Genomic DNA, 9,829 nt, shown 5'->3' with positions numbered 1-9,829 from the left:
TCCCTCCCATCCCTCCCCTTCCTTCCTAACTCCTCCTTCCCTTCACCCCCTCCTTCCCTATTCCATCCCATATCCTCTCTGCTTTATTAAAAAGTTTGTTCCCAAGTTGTTGGCTCAGAGGATTGCGAAACTTTTGGCCAGCTTCATGGGTAAAATTAATGATTGGCAAACAAGAATTTTTTTTTTCCAAACTGTACTTTCATTTATGTATTTTCAAAAGATTACAAGAGCAATGAATAAGGTATTTACACTGATAGCAGGTACATAAATCCCGCTGGGGGCTTTAAACTCGAATATAATTCCAGATGACATTGACTTAATCGCTTCAAGACGCAAATTGGTATAACAGGAAGCCGGCTTTCTCTGACAGTAATTCGTTAATGTTATCAACATATCAGTCAGGTTCATCATCATTGCCTTTGAAATCGTTATTCTACTCTGCATAGCTGATTACCGTGTCACATCGCAAAAATTCCAGTTTTTTCTATGAATTTCGATAATATTCGGAATATCAGCTCGGCCTGCCCTCAGCTTGAGAGTGAATAATGAGGTAATGATTGCATAAAGCTGAGTTAGTTTTTATATATATACTCAGCTGGATGTTGCAACAGACAACTTCTGACTTCTTTCAGTTAGCCCATCCAATCAGAATATGGCAAGCCTTAGCCTGCTAGGTTTTCCCCTGGAACACGACCCGTCAATCAGTACACAATCATGTATCCAGTTGCTGCTGGGTGAACAGAGGTGATCAGTTATGGACTGGCGTCCAGTCATTTCTTAACCCTGCCAGGACTGAAACAAAGACCAAATCGCTCGCAGAGATAGTAGGTTACAACTGCGCCACAAGGCCCTCTAAACGTTCTTGGAATAGTCAAATCGTTAGTGATTCTTAACGTAAAAGAAATCCATGAGTGAACGTAACGGGCAAGGATGATAAATGTTACAGTAGGGTTGGAAGGAATAATAGTGTAACTAGTTGATGTAGTGGCGAAGAGCACTGATGACTAGAATAGTGATAGTGACCAGTGAATTAGTTTTGATGAGGAGGATAGTAGTCATTCCGACAAGGACAGCAGCGGATACTTTGATTGGGAAAATAATAAATAATAATTATAAATAAATTAATAATTAATGAAGACAGCTAAAGTTAAAACCTGTTTAAATAACAGCAGTGTTAAATCCTATTGATTTTCTTATTGATGCATTACTTTAATGTGACTTCGTTGTGCATTTGACGAGGAGCGTTGGAGGATAACTACTGGAGCACAAGGTAGAGTGCGTGGAAGGGGGGGGGGGTCAGGGGGAACAGTTTGTGAAACCCCTGGATGGGCTCCAGTTGGGAGCCTCAGGACCTCTAGAAGATTCAGCTGAATCCCTAGTTGAATTACTTTTACCATGTACTGGTGTAGTGGTCTAGGGCTCTAGCTTCGGAGTTTCAAGTGATCGGGTTCGAATCCTCCTCAGGGCTCCTACTGATTTTATCATAAAGTAAATAACATTGTTAATAAAAAATATTGTTAATAACAACAATGTTTTATCTTCTAACTTAGCAAGATATTCATATTCACCCAAGATACTGGAGATGTGGTCCGACAGCTCTTTTCAGAGTTCAAACAATGTATGATGTTCAGTAAGTCTCTACAACTTCCTTCTACAAGAATAACACATTAACCAAGAGGTACATGTGACAATCAGATCAATATTCTACTTAACCGAAAACAAAAAATATCAACACTTAATTCATCCAAACAATCGTACAATTTTACAACTGGTTCTAGCCGCAGGTTGCCAACCAACACATTACTTAACTGAGCTTGTTGGTTAAAACACAAAGACATGGCCACAAATCTCAGGAGAGCTAAGCATGATTGACCCGACCTAGTGAGTAGACGTGGGTTCTCAGTGTCTAAACAGTCTACAAAATGAGTACATTGTATTTTTCTTCTATACAGCTCCATTCCTCAAAAAGTAATAAACCGTGAGAGAGTCACCCAATAATACCACACAAAATGTCTCCTTTGCTTGACCAGATAATTCTCTACATTCGTTTCATCCCAGAAAAATACAAAAGACTTATAGACTTAATGTAGACATAATCCAAGCAAATCATCACGCAGGCATGTAAAGGTATAGTTAATACCTCATGATATGCAGCATCTGTCAACCATTCCTGCGCTGCTACAGTCAAATAAACACAAAACTATTATGCAAGTTTTTATCCGGAGAGCAGACAACACGTTATGTGTAAACAATGAAAAAAATAGTAATAATTTTTATTATTCAATATAATTCAATAATAATAATAATAATAATAATAATAATAATAATAATAATAATAATAATAATAATAATAATAATAGTAATAATAATAATAAAATAATGATAATTTAAATACTAATAGTAATTTAAATACTAATAATAATTAAATAATTACAAAAAAAAAACAATTAAATTCACTCATAAAAAAGAGTGTCAGCATATGGCATGCTGGGAGCCACAGAGGACCACCAGGAACCAGCATCAACACAGGGGCCCGAGAGGCTGGGAGCCACAGAGGACCACCAGGAACCAGCATCAACACAGGGGTCCGAGAGGCTGGGAGCCACAGAGGACCACCAGGAACCACCATCAACACAGGGGTCCGAGAGGCTGGGAGCCACAGAGGACCACCAGGAACCACCATCAACACAGGGGTCCGAGAGGCTGGGAGCCACAGAGGACCACCAGGAACCAGCATCAACACAGGGGTCCGAGAGGCTGGGAGCCACAGAGGACCACCAGGAACCAGCATCAACACAGGGGTCCGAGAGTCGTTTAGCTACACGACTCGCCATTCGGTCACAGGATGCACCATATACGGACACTGATTTTTTGTTCCATTTGGATTTTTTTACCATTTGGATTCCGGGTGGGTTATTCGCATGTAGGAAACGGCATTTGGCCGCAGGACCCACATATTCAGGCACAGAATCCACCTTTTGGCCACCTGACCCTATATCACCACCTTCACTCACTATAGTCACAATCAGTCACTATCACCATATCTATAGTTTTACTCTGTGACTAGCCACTGCTTGCTCAATCGCCATTCTTACGAAGCACTGCCTGGAGAATCGCAGAGCACTGGGTAATTTTTTTTATCCAGTGGTCTGCGCACTGCAGAGCATAGGTACTGTTTTTTGGAAATCAGATTTATTGATTTTCGGAGCATATTACTGCAAAACGTAATATGACCTGGCATCGCTGGATTGTTACAAGCGTAGGATAGACAGATATATGAAAGTGCTTGGGTGGATATAAAGAGAAACTGCTTCGTATGGACCGACAGGTCTTCTGTAATTCATTTATTCTAATACTAAGAGGGCACCTGGAAGTGCCCGGATAGTCTCTCTATCTCACCAAACAATCCTCATTTCATCCCTCTTCTTTTCTTCTCTCCTCACAATTCCCCCAAGTGAGGAATTGACTTGTGAGACTAATATTTAGTTAGTTTATATTAGTTTATATTTTACACTACTATATATTTTTCGACAGCAAACTGGTTGATGTTTAAATTGGACTGTAAGATTTAGAATTCTCACAAATCGCTTTTCCTACACATTCTGGGGGGTTTATGGTTTATTTATGTAGTCATCAATATAAATTATTGGCTAGTAGACATTTACTACAATATTAGACTAAACCAGTAACCAAAGTAACACCTCCCACCCCAAATGGCCTCCCCATTTGGGTAGTAGCCAAATGGAGAGGCCTTATCTGTATATAGTGGGCCTGGTCCACCAGTTATGAACAAGGATGATCACATCAAATAATCCTTGTGGTTGAGGCTGGCATCAACATTTGTACTGGTGTACTAGGTAACTAGGTGTTAATTCTTCATCATCTTTAATTATACCTGACAAAGAGCACTCACAATAATGGCAGTAATCATAATATGACAGCTATATCAGAGGAAATATTGTCAATTTAAATAAATTGAGAATATTGCTCACCTGTTGTTTGTTCTGGCTATGCATTCTGACCGGTTCATCGTATAGCTACCTAACATTACTGATCAGGAATGAAAGATAATAAATAGGTCTCCGTACAACCCTTCCCATATAGTAGACGTAGATCATGTTGATAACTTGGAACACTTTACTCCCATAACAGTTGTATATTATTTCTGTGTTAACTAGATAACAATGCCTGGAGCGAAGATTTAGAGTCGGTATGAATGATGACATCATGTAAATTATTCTCAAATGTATTGTTTATGGCCTCCTTCAGGGCATATAATTCTGTCTGCAATGTTGAGCACCCACTATTCATGCTCCAGTAAGCGTCACGGTTGTTAGTGTAAACTGCTGCCCCAGCACGAACCTCTTTCTTGATCAACTGATCCATCTGTGAATATGTGAGTCGTTGTAGGTCTTCAGATGGTTTCCATTTGTCGTTCTATGACTGTTCTAAATCTATATGATTTACCATTCAGTGGTGTTGTTATATAGACAGGAAAGAGGTGAGGTGTGGTGATAAACAATTTCTTTTATAAGATAAAGGGATATTAATAAGATATTATTAAGATAAATGTGTATCAATGATCTCTTTCAAATCACCTTTAACTGACCAATCAAAACTGGATCTAAATTATACAAACCATTACTAATGTTCAAATTACATGATTTTGTAATTTGTATTAAAGTAGATTCAATAATGTTGAGCATTAGTAGTGGTTTGTATAATTTAGACTCATTTTCGATTGAACAGATAAAGGACGATTTTAGTTGGTTCACTGATTCACATTTATCTCAATAATACCGTATTATTGAGATAAATTATTGTCAAAACTATTTAGATGCGCTTTTGAAGTGTTTGAAAGAATTTCAGGTGCAGTTTAATGCTGTCAAATTTAGGTTTCTGAGACTAGGTATATATAATAGAGTTGGATGGTACTGAAAATGCGAAATCTGATTACGAAAAAGATTAGCATCAATTTCAAGCAAAAAACAATCAGTGCAAAATGTTCAGAATAAGGCAAATGGGATCCTGGGATTTGTTTCAAGAAGTATTAGTAATTAAAAGACTTAATGAGTTCATCAACTGTATCTTGCTTCAGCTAGTAACCATTTAAACAATGCAGTTCAGCTGGTGGAACCCGTCAAAAGGACAGAAATATGGATGGGAAGAAAGTACATAATTACTAGCATTCACCACCTGCAAGAGGACCGAAACAACCAGTTAAAACATTAATATAGCCACTGAGTGTCATAGGCCATTCACCTCAGGCGCTTGTCAACATGTGTGTCGCTCTTGTGGATGTTGTTGGATAGCACTAAATAGCGGGTGCGGGTGTGTCATGGTATATCACACAAATGTGGTCATGACTCAGCCGGCAGTTGTAATTACTGAAGATTCAGTGAGACCCGGGGCTTGTGTTCCTACATTTGTGTGATCCTCAGTAATTATTTTGTATATATATATATATATATATATATATATGTTGTACCTAGTAGCCAGAACGCAGTATTCGGCCTACTATGCAAGACGCGATTTGCCTAATAAGCCAAGTTTTCCTGAATTTATATATTTTTCTAGTTTCTTCTTTATGAAATTATAAAGTTACTCATTTCACTATGTATGAGTAAATTGTATATAATTGGAGTTAAAACTAACGTCGATATATGACCGAACCTAGCCAACCCTACCTAACCTAACCTATCTTAACCTAACCTAAACTAACATAACTAAGCCAATAAATTATCGAAAATAAAGAAAATCACTGGGCCTATTAGGCAAATCGGGCCTTGCATAGTAGGCCGAGAAGGGCGTTCTGGCTACTAGGTACGACATATATATATATATATATATATATATATATATATATATATATATATGTCGTACCTAATAGCCAGAACGCACTTCTCAGCCTACTATTCAAGGCCCGATTTGCCTAATAAGCCAAGTTTTCATGAATTAATGTTTTTTCGTCTACCTAACCTACCTAACCTAACCTAACCTAGCTTTTTTTGGCTACCTAACCTAACCTTACCTATAAATATAGGTTAGGTTAGGTTAGGTAGGGTTGGTTAGGTTCGGTCATATATCTACGTTAATTTTAACTTCAATAAAAAAAAATTGACCTTATACATAGAGAAAAGGGTTGCTTTATCATTTCATAAGAAAAAAATTATAGTAAATATATTAATTCAGGAAAACTTGGCTTATTAGGCAAATCGGGCCTTGAATAGTAGGCTGAGAAGTGAGTTCTGGCTACTAGGTACGACATATATATATATATATATATATATATATATATATATATATATATATATATATATATATATATATATATATATACATATATAATGTATATATATACACACACACAAATCACAAGCAGGCGATGAGTCACAATAACGTGGCTGAAATATGTCGACCTGACCACACACTAGAAAGTGAAGGGACGACGACGTTTCGGTCCGTCCTGGACCATTCTCAAGTCGATTGTGACTTTCACAATGGAGTTGAGAATGGTCCAGGACGGACCGAAACATCGTCTTCCTTTCATTTTCGAGTGTGTGGTCTGGTCAACATACTTCACAAGCATTCAACATATTACAGAAAAATTCCAATGATGTTTGGTAAAATTTACTTAGTCTTTCATTATAACTCAGCTCTGGTACCAATATTGTAACATATCTTTGGATCGCCTTCATTAGTTTTTACATTCAAATGAATTTTTTTCCTCCATATGTTCCTTAAAAAAAATACATGTTCTTTGATTTTTTTATTTAATTTGGCACTTTAATTTTTAGCTTATGTTTGTTTCTGGTGACATGACTTCTTGTTCGAGATAGAATGGTCCCGTCTGGGTTTAGTGCGAATCCGTCGTGTTTTTGTGCTCAAATTCCCATCACTTTTGTTGTGTAAAAGTCTTTACTTTTGTAAGTCCGCCTTATTTGTGGTGAAGCTTGGCTTGCAGAGGAGTGGTGCTTCGTGGCGGCAAGATTCCCTTGTGTGTTGTTGTGATATAAAATCCTCTTTCGTTTGTGGCAGAATAGTTAATTTCCTTTATGGCCATTCAGGTTCCAAAGCAGCAGCGCCCTGCAAATCTTACCTTGTGGCGCTGGTGCCCGAGTTACCCATAAAATTAGGTAATCTCTATTTCTCCTCTGCCCTCCCTCATTCCCTTATCCCCCTGCAGGTGACTACGATGGCTCACCCATTGATCTTAGAACATAAAGGGTGGGGTATTCTGCACGACACTGCCTCTTGCCACAGACAATGGAGGAGCGGCAGGCAAGTGTCTTAAGCTTTGAGGACAATGAGGGGAGGAGAGAGTGCTCAAATAAGAAGCTGTGCGTGATCTCAAAGGGAAAGGATGAGGCAGGATAGGTAATATGAAGGAAGTCAGGAGAGAGAGAGAGAGAGAGAGAGAGAGAGAGAGAGAGAGAGAGAGAGAGAGAGAGAGAGAGAGAGAGAGAGAGAGAGAGAGAGACAATACACGAGAACTTAACAACAACATAAAAACGTTATGTTGGAAGGTTCAAATTACACTCTCTGGGAAACTACTGTTTCAATCTAGATAATTGTCATGGTAGAAGGGGGTTTCTTGCATGACCAAACGTTAGTTCGATCCCAATAAATAACCTCAATATTATCCCATACGTACTTCACGCTATTGTATTATATGGCAGCTGAAACACTAGACCAATGACTTATGAAGCCTGGTTTATCTTTCCTTAATCATGGCGGCTTTGTTCAAATTTATCGGATAACGAGTTTTAAAACTTTGCAACTGAAGATTATTATTCTAAACAATCACGTAGTTCTTAACTGTTTAATAAATGCAAACTAGGTCACTATTACGGCCACAATGGGTCGCAACCGGGTTCTTTGCTGGTAGAACTAAAGTTCTAGTATCCGGCCCCAAGTTAGTAGTGGCTTTCAAGGAGTGAGCTCGGTAATGCAAGTAAAACACAATGGGGGAGGTGCATTGAATACGACACTTCATCAATTATCGATATATACACATATAATTACTTTCCTATCACCTCATATATAATCCTAAAGGAAGTATTACTACACTTAATATGTACACCAGTGTCTCTCTCATAGGACACTTAACGCTCCTCGATGCTCAATCGATGCAGTCTTGTCAGCTACCGTGTCTCCTCAACACACAGTACCGTCCTCAACCAGTACTGGGAAACACCAACGAGTCTACCCTAGCCACGGGCCAGCCAAAACACAGTCTCACTAGGTGCTCTCCGTGCACGCCCACAATCACTCTCCAGCCTGGTGCTGGCAGAGAACATCAGCCTCGCGCTGCTGGGCCTCTTCACGTACAAATACAAGGGTAGCGAACCCCTGGCAGGAGCTTCTTGCAACTCGCTGGTTACACTCCTCCGTAGCACCTCACTGTCAGTCGTCTCTTCAGTTAGCCAGTCCTGGGTACGCCGAATTCTGTCACTGTCACTTCACAGGCAGAGAGTAGAACACTACACAGTTCTTCTCCGGCGGCGGCTCACTGCTTCCGTGAAGCAGAATGGAGTAGAGAGCTCTTGGCTGCCCTGGGTAGACTGACAGTCCTCGTACCACAGCAGCCCTACGTCGACTCTGTGGATACAGACACGTCATCAGGACACTGGTCAGTACATGGGACACTAGGAAACATCACTTACGTACTCTGACATACAACTCCTCCTATAACAGATAGCGCTGATTTTCTAGGCGCCACCTCACCAGAGGTCAGCACCAGCTACCTCTCGAGCTGACTAGGACAGGAATCTAGCGCCTCTTGCTGGTATAATCCTGTCACCACTAGATGGCGTCGTCCAAATTGTGGGGGTTTCGGGATCGGACTCACAGATGGCATTGACGTCGCTGCTCCATGCTCCGACGATAGAATCGGGTTCGTAACAGCCACCATGATTAAGGAAAGATGTACAGGTTTCACAGGTGGTTGTAGAAATGCTCAATGAATCTTAGCTCAGGTATACTGCTGTAAGGTATTTAAAGGTATTGGGAAAATATCTGTTGGGTGACAGAAATTGGCATTTATTTTTTAATGTGTCGATATGTGGCTTATTTACCAGAATGTATCGGTAAGTGGTTTACTTATCCGAATGTGTTGGTAAGTGGTTTACTTATCCGAATGTGTTGGTAAGTGGTTTACTTATCCGAATGTGTTGGTAAGTGGCTTATTTATCCAAATTTGTCAGTAAGTGGCGTATTTATCCAAATGTGTTAGTAAGTGGTTTACTTATTCGAATATGTCAGTAAGTGGCTTATTTATCCAAATTTGTCAAAAAGTGGTCTATTTATCTGAATGTGTCAGCGGTATATTTATAAAAAAATCTAATAAAGTTCAATTTCATTTTTAAATTTGTCATTAGATTTAGTGTAAGAATCAAAAGGTTAAGTATTTTCCTGTTTGCAGCATAAATTATCATTAAGGCTGATAATACTGGGTAAATTATTTTCATTATTTAATAATTTTCCTGAAGTTAAGCATCTTGGAATGGTCGGTAGAGCGATAACCCTTCTTTTTGCCGGGTCAGTGTTTCATCCCTGATAATTGGTTAACGTTCCTTCACTCATTCCTCATATTCCAGTTCCTATCCAGTCTTCATATCCCTTCTATCCCTTCCAAGTGGTATATAGTAATACTGCCTTAGTGTTTTCTTCTCATAATCAACTTCTTTATTTTGTTTTGGTGGCAAAGTTTATTGTGTGCACATGGTTGTAAATTTGTTTTCATAACTGAAGTGAATTAAGTGTTATGTAAATTGCTACAATGTAGGCACACACCTGTACTCATTTTAGAGCTCAGGTGTGCCTAGCC

Source organism: Procambarus clarkii, chromosome 10, assembly GCF_040958095.1.
Source record: "Procambarus clarkii isolate CNS0578487 chromosome 10, FALCON_Pclarkii_2.0, whole genome shotgun sequence".
Classification (NCBI taxonomy): domain Eukaryota; kingdom Metazoa; phylum Arthropoda; class Malacostraca; order Decapoda; family Cambaridae; genus Procambarus; species Procambarus clarkii.
This window is presented reverse-complemented; position numbering follows the sequence as displayed.